The sequence below is a fragment of the Papio anubis genome, chromosome 2 (assembly GCF_008728515.1).
Source record: "Papio anubis isolate 15944 chromosome 2, Panubis1.0, whole genome shotgun sequence".
NCBI classification, from domain to species: domain Eukaryota; kingdom Metazoa; phylum Chordata; class Mammalia; order Primates; family Cercopithecidae; genus Papio; species Papio anubis.
The window spans coordinates 90,791,553-90,806,854 of NC_044977.1; the positions used below are offsets into that span (position 1 = coordinate 90,791,553).

The window sequence follows — 15,302 nt, forward strand, 5'->3', positions numbered from 1 at the left end:
TTATAAAAGAACAAGACAAAACTAGCACCCACTCCCTTTGCTCAGGTTTTCCTTCCTGCTAACAGAATTCCTTCCCTCCCACAGATGGTTCTAATTGGCCCTTTTACCTGCTTCAGCCTTACCACAGCAACAAATTCTAAAAAATCACAAACTTCTCTAACTGACATGCTTCCAAAAACTTGAGCAAAAGAGCCAAAAGACATTCTTCCATTCTCGCAATCCCTGCTCTGCAAAGCTACAGCCATTCTATGATCAGTGAAATGACGGGCCAGGCCAACACTATGGACAGTGATGCCCACCACACCTGATTTCAGAATCAGGCTTGCATAGAAGGACATCAGAGAGCACGAGCTCCCAGTGACCTGGTGAACACAAGGCTCCTGGGCCAGGCCCCACTAGCTTCCACATTGCTGGCCTTCCCCAGCAAAGGATGTTGGGCTGCTTGTTAAAGACCATAGCATATATCTGGAGATATGTCCAGTTCGGGCTCTTCTTATACAAAGACCGACCAAGAAAACCCATTATCCTGGCCGGGCGCGGTGGCTCAAGCCTGTAATCCCAGCACTTTGGGAGGCCGAGACGGGCGGATCACGAGGTCAGGAGATCGAGACCATCCTGGCTGACATGGTGAAACCCCGTCTCTACTAAAAAAATACAAAAAAACTTAGCCGGGCAAGGTGGCGGGCGCCTGTAGTCCCAGCTACTGGGGAGGCTGAGGCAGGAGAATGGCGTAAACCCAGGAGGTGGAGCTTGCACTGAGCTGAGATCCGGCCACTGCACTCCAGCCTGGGCGACAGAGCGAGACTCCGTCTCAAAAAAAAAAAAAAAAAAAAAAAAAAGAAAACCCATTATTCTCAAGGGCTTTCCTCCTCCTCAAAACTTCAGGGGATCCTCAGCTGCTATCTGCCACACAGAATTTACACCCAGATTAACAAGACTGAAGAAATCCTTAAAAATGCCCTTGCTCTCACCTTCTTCTGTCTCCATCTCCTTTCTGTGGTCTTTGATCATTCTCTCAGCACACAGGAAAAAGCAGGATTGCATTCCATACTAATTATTTGGAAATTAATTCCTGCATTTTAGAACCCAAGGATTAAAAATGAAAAGCAGGCAAGGCAGTGGTTCATGCCTGTAATCCCAGCACTTTGGGAGGCTAAGGTGGATGGATTGCTAGAGCCCAGGAGTTTGAGACCAGGCTGGGCAACACAGAGAGACCGTCTCTACAAAATATTTTTAAAAATTAGCTGAGTGTGGTGACGCATGCCTAAAATCTCAGCTACTCAGGAGGCTGAAGTGGGAGGATCGCTTGAGCCCGGGAGGTTGAGGTTGCAGTGAGCCGTGATCATGCCACTGCACTCCAGCCAGTGTGACACAGCAAGACCCTGTCGTCTCAAAAAAAAGAAAACAAAAATAATGATTTACATAAAGACTGGAAAGGAATTCTGCAGGGTATTTATGTGCTCACATCAGAAGCCAACTGAAGATACACGAGAAACAAAGATAAAGCATCTGAAGAATTAAGCTGTGGGCTGGTGGGATCTCCATCCACCTGAACTGTAGGAGTCAATCCATGCCTGAGTGGCCCAACCTAGAAATTCAGGAGATCCCAGGGCTATTTGGAAGAAGAAAACACCTTCCAAAGGCCGGGCGCGGTGGCTCACGCCTGTAATCCCAGCACTTTGGGAGGCCGAGACGGGTGGATCACTAGGTCAGGAGATCGAGACCATCCTGGCTAACATGGTGAAACCCCGTCTCTACTAAAAATACAAAAAACTAGCCGGGCATGGTGGCAGGCGCCTGTAGTCCCAGCTACTCGGGAGGCTGAGGCAGGAGAATGGCCTGAACCCGGGAGGCGGAGCTTGCAGTGAGCTGAGATCCGGCCACTGCACTCTAGCCTGGGCCACAGAGCAAGACTCCGTCTCAAAAAAAAAAAAAAAAGAAAACACCTTCCACGCATCAGCAGATTAAGGCCACCACTGAAAAGTACCTTGGAGCTGCTACTCCCCCTCCCCATCCAGTACTTAGAAATATATAAATTACAACAGCACCCTTTTGATAAGATGAAGATCTCCTGCATTTATCCCTTTTTAAATTTTCCTTTAAAGATACAGGGTCTCACTCCGTCACCTGGGCTGGAGTGCAGTGACACAATGATGGCTCACTGCAGCCTCGCCCTCCCAGGCTCAAGTGATCCTCCCACCTCAGCTTCCCAAATAGCTGGGATTACAAGCATAGCACCACCACACTTGGCTAATTTTTTATCTTTTGTAGAGATGGGGCCTCACCACGTTGCCCAGGCTGGTCTCAAATTCCTGGGCTCAAGCAATTCTCCCACCTCAGCCTCCTAAAATGCTGGGATTATAGGCATAAGCCACCACATTCAGTCCAAATCATTATTTCAACTGGGAGCTAACTACTTAAAGATCTTACTTTGTAAATAAAAGATTTATTTTATGTCTTGTAGTTGTGTATCTGTCCAGTGAATCTTACATCAAAAGTTCTGTGGTCTTAATAATAGACTTGGGGCCAGGCCGGGTACGGTGGCTCACGCCTGTAATCCCAGCAATTTAGGAGGCCAAGGGGAGCAGATCACAAGGTCAGGAGTTCAAGACCAGCCTGACCAATATGGTGAAACCCCATCTCTACTAAAAATACAAAAATTAGCTGGGCTAGGAGGCCCATGCCTGTAATCCCAGTTACTCAGGAGGCTGAGGCAGAATTGCTTGAATCTGGGAGGCAGAGGTTGCAGTGAGCCGAGAACACACCACTGCATTCCAACCTGGGCAAAAGAATGAGACTCTGTCTCAAAAAAAAAAGAAACAAGGCCGGGCGCGGTGGCTCACGCCTGTAATCCCAGCACTTTAGGAGGCCGAGGCTGGCGGATCACAAGGTCAGGAGATCGAGACCACAGTGAAACCCCGTCTCTACTAAAAATACAAAAAGTTAGCCTGGCGCGGTGGCAGGCGCCTGTAGTCCCAGCTACTCAGGAGGCTGAGGCAGGAGAATGGCGTGAACACGGGAGGCGGAGCTTGCAGTGAGCCAAGATTGCGCCACTACACTCCAGCCTAGGGGACAGAGGAAGACTCCGTCTCAAAAAAAAAAAAAGAAACAAAAAACAAACTTGGGTGGGAGCGGTGGCTCATGCCTGTAATCCCAACGTTTCGGGTGGCTGAGGCAGGAGGATCACTTAAGCCCAGGAGTTTGAGACCAGTTCCGGCAACATAGTGGGACCCCATCTCTATTAAAAACAGAAAAAAATGCCGGGTGCGGTGGCTTACGCCTGTAATCCCTGACTTTGGGAGGCCGAGGCAGGGGGACCACCTGGGTCAAGAGTTCGAGACCAACCTGGCCAGATGGGTGAAACCCCGTCTCTACTAAAAAAATACAGAAATTAGCTGAGCATGATGGCAGGCACCTGTAATCTCAGGTACTCGGGAGGCTGAGGCAGGAGAATCGCTTGAGCCGGGGAGGTGTAGGTTGCAGTGAGCCGAGATGTCGCCACTGCACTCCACCCTGGGCAACAAAATGAGATTCTGTCTCAAAAAAATAAATAAATAATAAAAATAGAAAAAAATTAGCTGGCCATGGTGGTGTGTGCCAGTAGTCACAGCTACTCAGGAGGCTGAGGCAGGAGGATTGCTTGAGCCCAGGAGATCAAGGCTGTAGTGAGCTATGATCATGCCACTGTACACCAGCCTGGGCAATAGAGTGAGATCCTGTCTCTAAAAAAAGAGGGGAAAAAAAAGGCCGGGCACAGTGGCTCACACCTGTAATCCCAGCATTTTGGGAGGCTGAGGTGGGCAGATCACTTGAGTTCAGGAGTTTGAGACAAGCCTGACCAACACAGAGAAACCCTGTCTCTACTAAAAGTACAAAAATTACCCAGGCATGGTGGTACACACTTGTAATCCCAGCTACTTAGGAGGCTGAAGCAGGAGAATCACTTGAACCTGGGAGAGCAAGACTGTCTCAAAAAAAAAAAGAAAGAAAGAAATGAACAGTGACATGAATGTATTACACCACATTGAATAAGTTATTAATATGAATATAAATAACCAATTAATGAGTAAACATAGGAGATGAGAAAAGCTCTTCCTTACAGTAAGGTGACAACAAATGCGGAAGGACTAATGGACTCAGAAGCATCATTGAATGCTGAAGATAGAGGGTCAAAATTTGATGAGGAAAGCAACAGGATATTTACAGTCTCAAGTGTTCCCCCCATAAATGACTTATTAATTACAAAGGAGAAAATATCAACTTTTCATGGAGAAAACTGCCAAGTGTCTCTTTAATAAGAGTTGATCGGCCGGGCGCGGTGGCTCAAGCCTGTAATCCCAGCACTTTGGGAGGCCGAGGCGGGTGGATCACGAGGTCAGGAGATCGAGACCATCCTGGCTAACATGGTGAAACCCCGTCTCTACTAAAAATACAAAAAACTAGCCGGGCGTGGTGGCGGGCGCCTGTAGTCCCAGCTACTCGGAGGCTGAGGCGGGAGAATGGCGTGAACCCAGGAGGTGGAGCTTGCAGTGAGCCGAGATCGCGCCACTGCACTCCAGCCTGGGCGACAGAGCGAGACTCCGTCTCAAAAAAAAAAAAAAAAGAGTTGATCATCAAAACAAACCTGCACCTTGTGCCTACTCATATGGCAATACCAAAGATGTACCGGGACAACTGAGACAAAGTGAATATGGACTGTAGATTAGATAACAGTATTCGGTCAGACATGGTGGCTCATGCCTGTAATCCCAGCACTTTGGGAGGCTAAAGTGGGCAGATCACTTGAGCTCAGGAGTTTGAGACCAGCCTGGGCAACATGGCAAAACCCTGTCTATACAAAAATCAGCCAGGCATGATGGTGTGCACCCATAGTCCCAGCTACTCAAGAGGCTGAGGGAGGACGGCTTGAGCCTGACAGGTGAAGGCTGCAGTAAGCCGAGACTGCACCACTGCACTCCAGCCTGGGCGATAGAGCCAGACCTTGTCTCAAAAAATAAAATAAAAATAACAGAACAGTATTCTACTAGTCTTAAATTTCCTGATGTTGATAGCTATACTGTGATTATGTAAGATAATATTCTCATCCTTAGGAAATACACAGTTAAGAATTTAGGAGGGCTGGGCACGGTGGCTCACGCCTGTAACCCCAGCACTTTGGGAGGCCAAGAAGGGCAGATCACAAGAGGTCAGGAGTTAGAGACCACCCTGGCCAACATGGCGAAACCTGTCTCTACAAAAAATACAAAAATTAGGTGTGGTAGTGTGTGCCTGTAGTCCCAGCTACTCAGGAAGACTGTGGCAGGAAAATCGCTTGAACCTGGGAGCTGGAGGTTGCAGTGAGCCAAGATCGTGCCACTGCACTCCAACCTGGACAAAAGAGTGAGACTCCATCTCAAAAAAAAAAAAAAAAAGAATTTAGGAGTAGGCCAGGTGTTGTGGCTCACGTCTATAATTCCAGCACTTTGGGAGGCTGAGGCGGGCAGATAGCTTGAGCTGAGGAGTTTGAGACCAGCCTGGGCAACAGGCTGGTCTCAAACCCCGTCTCTACAAAAAAATACAAAATTAGGCCAGCATGGTAACCTGCACCTGTAGTCTCAGCTACTCTGGAGGGAGGCTAAGGCAGGAAGATCACTCAAGCCTGGGAGGCGGAGGTGGCAATAAGCCGAAATCTCATCACCGCTCTCCAGCCTAGGCGACAGATCAAGACCCTATCTCCAAAAAAAAAAAAAAAAAATGTAGGGGTAAAGAGATACGATCTCTGTCAATTACTCACAGATGGTTCAGAAAAAAAGATATAGATAGAAAAGAGAATGACAGAGCAAACACAGCAAAATGTAAACAAATGGTGACTCCAGAGTATTTGGGAGTTTCTTGAATTATTCTTGCAATTTTTCTGTAAATTTAAAGCTATGATTTTAAAAATTTTTTTTTGGTCATGGCTGGCGGCTCCACTGTAATCCCAGCATCTTTAGAAAATGTCATGACCACGCAGGATCGGCGACCATTGAAAGTGGAAACCCCGGCTCCTTACTAAAAAATACAAAACGCAGGCTTCAGAACCCAGCACTCAGGAGGCTGAGGGCGGAGAGAATGGCGTGAACCCGGGAGGCGAGCTTGCAGTGAGCCAGGATCGCTTACCGCAGCCTGGGGTTTACAGCACAGACCCGCCTCAAAAAATTTTTTTTTTTTTGAGACGGAGTCTTGCTCTTCACCCAGGCTAGAGGGCAGTGGCCATCTCGCCTGCCACTGCAAGCCTCCCACCTCCCAGGTCTACATTATTCTCCCTGCCTCAGCCACTAATAGCTGACTACAAGCCTGCAACCAAGTCCGGCTAATTTTTTATATTTTTAGTAGAGACGGGGTTTCACTGTGTTAGCCAGGATTGTCTCTATCTCCTGACCTCGTGATCCGCCCGCCTTGGCCTCCCAAAGTGTTGAGATTACAGGCGTCAGCCACGGCGCCCAAAATTTTTAGAAGTTACTAAAATAGCCGGCCACGGTGGTAAGAGAAAGGAATACGGGTCATGGTCCAAGTCCCCTCTCAGGATGTCCGTGCCAAAGCAGGTCTATGCACTGACAATTGTGAAGCAAAGTCAGCAGGTAAGCTCTGTTATCTGTGATAGCTATATAACCCTCGCCCCACCCCACCCCACTTACCTCAAACCCCAGCGCTTTGTCCAGTAGGAATCTGGATTTCAGGCACTAATCCCCCAGACAGCATAATTCAAAACACATACCCCACCAGGTCCCAAGCCCTCCCAAGTTTACGAAGGGAAGTGAGGATATTTCAAAAGTATTTTCCTCTAGCAACATTACAAACACAAAATATACCAAAAAAAGGATTTTGTTTGTTTTAAAAGTGACTTGGGTTATAATGGAAGAAAAGGGCCCAAAATTACTACATTGAGCTATATTTACTTAATATTAAAAATAGATTCTATCTTCCCTTCCCAGGAACCTTCCCTCCTAAAGGAAAAAAAACCCAAATCAGACCATTACCAAGTTCAGAGGTCCCAGAGCTAAGGGCAAAATGTGGGCAGGCTGCATCCGGTGTTTCCCAGTATCTGATTCCCTACTATTGGTTCCCACTATCTCACAATGATGTCATCAGCTGTCTGGTCCTCTCCTTTGACTTAATGCAATAAAAGTAATTCACGGGCCAGGCACGGAGGCTCACACCTGTAATCCCAGAACTATGGGAGGCAGGGGGGGGGCGGATCACTTGAGGTTGGGAGTTCGAGACCAGCCCAACCAACATGGAGAAACCCCTTCTCAAATGAAAATACAAAATTAGCCAGGCATGGTGGCACATGCCTGTAATCCCAGCTATTCGGGAGGCTGAGGCAGGAGAATCGCCTGAACCCGGGAGGCGGAGGCCACGGTGATTATAGATCGGCTACTTATTGGTGACCTGCGCCTGGGCAATGAGCAAAACTGTGGGTTCCCAAGGAAAAGGCCAGCGAGTGACTCACTCTCGTAATCCCAGTACTTTGGGAGGCCGAGCATACGGATCACCCGCCGAACGCAAACCCCGTCTCTACCAAAATACAAAAATTCAGTGGAGGTGGTGGCATTGTGCTCACTCCAGCTACTCAGGAGGCTGAGGCAGGAGAATCAGCTGAACCCAGGAGCAGTGGAGGCTGCAGTGAGCTAAGATCATGCTATTGTGCACTCGAGTTTGGGCAACATGAGGAACTTGTCTCAAAAAAAAAAAAGTAATTAACATGGAGGTAAAATGAATTCCAACACCACACTAGGACACAAGTGAAAAGCAGGTCTCCTTCCCAGTCCCTCAGGCGAGCAAGACCCCGTAGGTCTCTTACATATGACACATTGAATGTGTATCTCTAAACACATAAACAAGCACATCTCTTTTTTACTTATTCTTAATCGCCTAAATGAAACTAAATTCTTCAAACTGTTCTTGCTTCGGCTGAGGGTTCAACTATGCATGATCACAAGGTCAGTATTCTGAGGGCCAGCTCTGGCTAACATGATGAAACACCTCTATTAAAAATACAAAAGGCCGGCGCTGCGGCTCAAGCCTGTAATCCCAGCACTTTGGGAGGCCGGTGTGGGCAGATCACTTATGTCAGGAGATCGAGACCATCCTGGCTAACACGTGAAACCCCCGCCTCTACTAAAAAATACAAAAACTAGCCGGGCTTAGGTGGCTGGCTTGCAGTCCCAGCTACTCGGGAGGCTGAGGCAGGAGAATGGTTCCAAACCCGAGTACATTTAGAGAGCTGGAGATCCGCCACTGCACTTCCAGCCTGGATCGACAGTGAGCCAGACTCGCCTCAAAAACAAAAAAAACAAAAATTAGACGGTCATGGTGGTGCGCGCCTGTAATCCCAGCTACTCAGGTGGCTGAGGCAGGAGAATCGCTTGTTTGGGAAGCAAAGGTTTCAGTGAGCCACGACCGCACCACTGCACTCCAGCATGGGCGACGGAACGAGACTCCGTATCAAAAATAAATAACTGTTCCTTTCACCAGTGAACTAGGATCTCAGCCCCAGTGGCAGATCCACTTCCCTCATTCACCCTTTATTGTATGGTATTTAAATGTCTAAATATCCTTATTCTTGCTCTCACAATACTCATCTCTGTATTTTCTAGAACATACCCAAGGATATAATCCCAGATGGGAATTAAGGTCAAAGGATATGTACATTGGAATTGTTAGATTTGGCAAAACTGTCCTTCAATTTACACCCTCACCTAAAGATACAAACGACTTTTCCCTTATTTTCACTAACATTTAAGTATTGTCAAACTATTTCATTAATAACATAAGACGGAAGAGGAAGGAGGTGGGGCAGTTTGAAATAACACGAGACAGCAGTTTGCCCTGCCTTTATTGATTTACTGACCTGCATGGCAAGTGATGCCATAATCTAACCTGGGAGTAACGGTACTTAATAGCCAGTATAATACAGGAGGATGAGCATCTAGACAACTAATGAATCAAAACATGATGCTATGTTTTTCTAGGCAAAACTGAGTACTTGTGGTATATCAAGAATTCTATGGCCGGGCGCTGTGGCTCAAGCCTGTAATCCCAGCACTTTGGGAGGCTTCCAGACGGTGGATCACGAGGTTGTGGGGAGATCGTGACCATCCTGGCTAACCTGGTGAAACCCCGCCTCTACTACAAAATACAAAAATCCAGCTGGCATGGGCGGGCGCCAGTCCCAGCTACTCGGGAGGCTGAGGCAGGAGAATGGCGTGAACCCGAGGTGGAGCGCCAGGCAGAGCCGAGATTGGCACACTGGTACCTGCAGGCCTGAGAGATGGGACGGTTCTCAAAAAAAAAAGTGCACTTATGGGGCTGGGCCGGCACGGTGGCTCGGCCCAGGTCTCCACGGGAGGTCAGGACGGGCGGATCACGGTGGGTCAGGATCGAGACTATCCTGGCCAACACGGTGAAACCCGCCTCTACTAAAAATACAAAAACTAGCCGGGCTGGAGGCGGCTTGTAGGGTCCCAGCCACCGTGAGGCTGAGGCAGGAGAATGGGTGAAACCCGGAGGCGGAGTTTACATGAGATCCCGCCATCACCCAGCCTGGCACAGAGCGACCGCCTCAAAAAGAAAAAAAAAAAAAAAAAAGTAATTTTATGGACTGGCCAGGCAGGGTCACATCTGTAATCCCAGCACTTTGGGAGGCCGAGGTGGGCAGATCAAGAGGTCAGGAGATTTGCTTGAACCCGGGAGGCGGAGGTTGCAGTGAGCCGAGATCACGCCACTGCACTCCAGCCTGGGCGACAGACTGAGACTCCATCTCAAAAAAAAAAAAAAAAAAAAAAAAAAAATTATGGGCTAATTACTCCAAATAATAACATATACGTAGTACTGTTGTTGCTTCCATGTGGTTTCCTCCCAGGTATCTCTCTGGACCAAGGCAACTCCTGGGCCAACCCCAAAAGAACTCAGGGCTCAGGGTAGTGAGAACACAGATACAAGTGCTGAGCACACGAAGGGCAGGAAACGGAAGCTAGGGAGTAATTTTGGGTTCTCAAGTCTAACCTTTATACTGTAGTTTCACTGTTCTGGAAAACATTAATCTTTTCTAAATTTATATTGCCAAATCTAAGTTTGTTACTTGTCCTACTACTGAAGACAGGGTCTAAGTTTGTTACTTGTCCTACTACTGAAGACAGGAGGCCAGCTGTTCTATAGGTTGCACCCTCCAGGGCCTTGGTGTACTAGGGGTAGAACCGTCTGTCCTAGGCCAGTGCCACCATCTGGGATAGACAGTCATAGTCATGTGCCTAGGCAGAGAGGAAGAACCCCATCTCTACAAAAAATACAAAATTCTCAATAATTAAAACATCAGGCCAGGCACGGTGGCTCACACCTGTAAATCCCAGCACTTTGGGAGGCCAAGGCAGGTGGATGGCTTGAGCAATCCAGGAGTTTGAGACCAGTCTGAGCAACACAGAGAAACCCCATTATTACTAAAAATACAAAAATTAGCCAGGCGTCGTGGCATGCGCCTGTAATCCCAGCTAACGGTTAAGCTGAGACAGGAGAATCACTTGAACCCGGGAGGCAGAGGATCCAGTGAGCCAAGAGCCAAGATCACACCACTGCACTCCAGCCTGGGTGACAGAGTGAGACTGAATCTCCAAAAAATATATATATATATATGTGTGTGTGTGTGTGTGTGTGCGCGCACGCGTGTATATATATATATATCAAATACTATATATCTAACAGTTCACTCTTAGGTATATACCCAGAAGACACTGTCAAGAATATTCATATCCAGCTGAGCGCAGTGGCTCACACCTATAAACCCAACACTTTGGGAGGCCGAGGTGGGCAGATCACCTGAGGTCAGGAGTTCGAGACCAGCCTGGCCAACAGGGTGAAACTGTCTCTACTAAAAATATAAAAATTAGCCAGGCATGGTAATGCACATCTGTAATCCCAGCTACCTGGGAGGCTGAGTTAGGAGAATCACTTGAACCCAGGAGGTGGATGTTGCAGTGAGCCGAGATCATTCTACTACACTCCACAATGAGACTCTGTCTCAAAAAAAAGAAAAAAAAATACAGTGGTATAAATCTCCCTTGCAGAACACTCATCCCTCCCCTCACCACCCTGGCTTCTGCTGGCAGTCTGACACCCACCCACTCCTACAGGCGGTTCCAGAGCAGTGCCTCCCTAGGCCTCTCCCAGAACACAGCCCATGCCTCCCTGACTCTGGAATTCCTTACATTCTCTTCCTAAAGGACAACCCTCAGAAAGCTTGAATTCAAAACAAGAAAATAGACTGGGCATGGTGGTTCACACCTGTAATCCCACCACTTTGGAAGGCTGAGGCGAGAGGATCACTTGAGGCTAGGAGTTTGAGACTAGCCTGGGCAACATAACAAGACCCTGTCTCTACAAAAGAGAAAGAAAAAAAATAGGCTGGCATGGTGGCACACGTCTGTAGTTCCAGCTTTGCAGAAGGCTGAGGCAGGAGGATTGCTTAAGCCCAGGAATTCAGGCTGCACTAAGCCATGATCATGCCACTGCACTCCAGCCTGGGGGACAAGAGTGAGATTTTGTCTCAAAAAAAAAAAAAAAAAGAAAAAGAAAACAAAACCTGGTCTACCACCTGAGGTCTAAGCAACCTAAGTGGACATAAAGATGAAAAAATCTGAATTTGGCTTCAAAATTATTTAAGTATTTACAAAAATGAAATTAAATGTGAAATAATAGCAAAACGAACAAAAATACTGCAGGCACATGTTAAGTGTCCTAGTACTAGGGAAAGGCTTGATAAATTCTGGTATACTACATGACACTTTCTCTTGGGGCAAATTCCACCTCAAAGACTCAGGCCACGGTTTCAGGGTCGTTACAACAAAGATAAAGGTCAGACACGACCATGGCCTTTTGTCTTCAAAAGGTTGCAGTGAGCTGAGATCGCACCACTGCACTCCAGCCTGGGCGACAGAACAAGACTCCGTTCTCATAGCGCCAGCCAATCACGCAGTGGCTCTGTCTCTCAGGTGAGCACCGAGTTACCCTCACAAAAGACACAGGCTTGGGCTGCCTACCAAATTTCAGGGTAAGCTGGAGTAGGGTCTGCACACAAGAAAGACAAGACCAGCTGACAAGTTCCTGGGCATGGAGTCTGAGACCACCCTACAATTAATCAACATTCTGCCCCTCCAAGTGCTCAAAACTTCAGCCACCTGCCAGCATAGCAGCAGCACTAGCAGTGAACACACATCCTATCCTGTAAGGCAAGTCTCTGTACCCAGAGCTTGAGACCAGCAGGTGAGGCCACGACCACAGCCCACAGAGCCTTCCATATTCACCTCAGCCCACCCGGCTTGATAACATAGATATGAAAAAGACTCAATTCCAGCTGTGCTAACTTCTCAATTTCTGGGCTATGCCCTACAGGGAGAAACAAGGAACTGCTTTAAAATAGCATTCAAACACAGAAAAAGTTTTTAAACCGAAAAATCATAGGACAGAGTTTGAGGCAACCATTTAAAAATCAAGAGTGGGGCTGGGTACGGTGGCTCACGCCTGTAATCCCAGCTCTTTGAGAGGCTGAGGCAGGCAGATCACTTGAAGTCAGGAGTTCGAGACCAGCCTGGCCAACATGGTGAAACTCTGTCGCTACTAAAAATTTAAAAATTAGCTGGACGTGGTGGCGGGTGCCTATAATTCCAGTTACTCGGGAGGCTGAGGAAGGAGAATCATTTGAACCTGGGAGGCACAGGTTGCAGAGAGCTAAGATTGTGCCATTGCACAACAGCCTGTGCAACAAGACCAAAACTCCGTCTCAAAAATATATAAATAAATAAATAAGATCAAAATAAAATAGGCCAGGCACAGTGGCTCACACCTGTAATCCCAGAACTCTGGGAGGCCGAGACAGGTGGATCACCTGAGGTCAGGAGTTTGAGACCAGCCTGGCCAACATGGTGAAACCCCGTCTCTACTACAAAAATTAGCTGGGCATGGTGGCAGGCATCTGCAAGCCCAGCTACTCAGGAGGCTGAGGCAGGAGAATTGCTTGAACCCAGGAGGCAGAGGTTGTAGTGAGCTGAGATTGTGCCACTGTACTCCTGCCTGGGTGACAAGAGTGAAACTCTGTCTCAAAAAAAAAATTTTGGCCGGGCGCGGAGGCTCAAGCCTGTAATCCCAGCACTTTGGGAGGCCAAGACAGGCGGATCACGAGGTCAGGAGATCGAGACCATCCTGGCTAACACGGTGAAACCCCGTCTCTACTAAAAAATACAAAAAACTAGCCGAGCGAGGTGGCGGGCGCCTGTAGTCCCAGCTACTCGGGAGACTGAGGCAGGAGAATGGCATGAACCCAGGAGGCGGAGCTTGCAGTGAGCCGAGATCCAGCCACCGCACTCCAGCCTGGGCGACAGAGCGAGACTCTGTCTCAAAAAAAAAAAAAAAAAATTAGCCAGGCGTGGTGGCGGGTGCCTGTAGTCCCAGCTACTCCGGGGGCTGAGGCAGGAGAATTGCTTGAATCTGGGAGGCGGAGGTTGCAGTGAGCAGAGATTGTGCCATTGCACTACAGCCTGGGTGACAAGAGCAAGACTCCATCTCAAAAAAAAAAAAAAAAAAAGTAGCAATGGCTTCCTGAGCTCCCAGCCCCTTGGCACCCAGTGATCACAGCAAACTGGACACAGAGACCACAGTAAGCCTGACACTGAGGCAGAGGACTGTGCCTTTGGGCACAGCCCACAATGGGTCCCATTCTCCCTGGAAGCCCATAGCAGGATGGAAGCGGGGAGGCCAGGACATTCCTCCACCCCCTCACACAGATGTAAAGGGCACATGCAGCTCAGGGTAGCAGAGCCCTCCATAGGAAGAAAGCATACGGAGCCATTTTCATCTCCAGCTATTAGAATCAAAAGGAGACCCTCTCCTCCAAAATAACAGAAGTACCATATGATCAAATCAGGTAATCAGATGACCTACATAGGAGATCCCTCCCTAGTCAGCAACGTTCAACTAGAAGGGAAAAAGGCTCAGGGCTCTGAAGAGACGGGGGACCCCACAGGACCTGTCAGGTTAGGACTGGCACTATGAGCAGAAGAACCAACGTCTCCTGCTAAGATTTCCTCCCTACATGAAAGAATCTGGTCAGTTTCTAAACTACTTTTAAAACTGGAAAAAGCACATCCTCAGACTTACAATGTTTTAGGACTATACTGCTGACCCTTCTGACAAAATATTATTCTATTTTCTAGGTAAGCAGATGCAACAGCTGGTAGCACAAACCCAAAGCAGGAGAGAGTGAGACAGGAATCCTACTGTTATCTATTTGTGACTTTAATGAATTCTATTTTTAGGTCTTTAATAAAGAGCCTCTCTTCTAGTCTCTTCCTACCAAATTTCTCCACTCAGGCGATTCAATCATTCCAACACTGCTCAAAAGTCTAAAAATATAAGACACTTCTGGGCTGGGCGTAGTGGCTCACACCTATAATTCCAACACTTTAGGAGGCTGAGGCAGGAGGATCCAGCCTGGGCAACATAGCCAAGACCTCATCGCTACAAAAAAATTAAAAAATTAGCTGGGCATAGTGGCACATGCTAGTAGTCCCAGCTACTCAGGAGGCTGAAGTGGGAGGATTGCTTGACCCCAGGAGGTCAAGACTGCAGTGAGCTATGATTATGCCACCACATTCCAACCTAGGCAACAGGGCAAGACCTTGCCTGTCAAAAAACAAAGAAAACACAATTTCTTCAATCATACCTCACATAAGAGGTAGAACTTCCTCATTTTCTCCAAGACTTAGAATCCACCCCCTGCTCAAGGGCTACTCATCAGACTGGTCTCCAATATAAAAAATCCTAGAAGGCAAGGTATCCTTGACCTCCCCAGAGGTCAGGGCAGATTGGACATAAAGATGACCTACAGGCCGGGTGCAGTGGCTCACGCCTGTAATCCCAGCACTTTAGAAGGCCAAGGAGGGCAGATCACCTGAGGTCAGCAGTTCGAGACCAGCCTGACCAACATGAAGAAACCCCATCTCTACTAAAAATATAAAAATTAGCCAGGCGTGGTGGCGCATGGTGTATCGTTCCAGTTACTTGGGAGGCCGTGGCAGGAGAATCACTTGAACCCAGGAGGGGAAGGTTACTGTGAGCTGAGATCACACTATTGCACTCCAGCCTGGGCAACAAGACTGAAACTCTGTCTCAAAAGAAAAAAAAAAAAAAAAAAGATGACCCACCAGCCCAAGCAGGAGTGTTTACAGGACATTTACAGTAATCAGATGCATGTTTTATGGAAACATTCCATAGTAAAATTAGGGCCCAGAAAA

The 15,302-nt window shown here is 47.8% G+C and overlaps 1 protein-coding gene across 8 annotated transcripts in view; it reads right to left on the reverse strand.

Moving 5' to 3' along the window:
* Positions 1-15,302, reverse strand: part of DAG1 (dystroglycan 1) — a 500,879-nt gene that overhangs the window by 472,484 nt on the left and 13,093 nt on the right. The gene's annotated exons all lie outside the window — the stretch shown is intronic.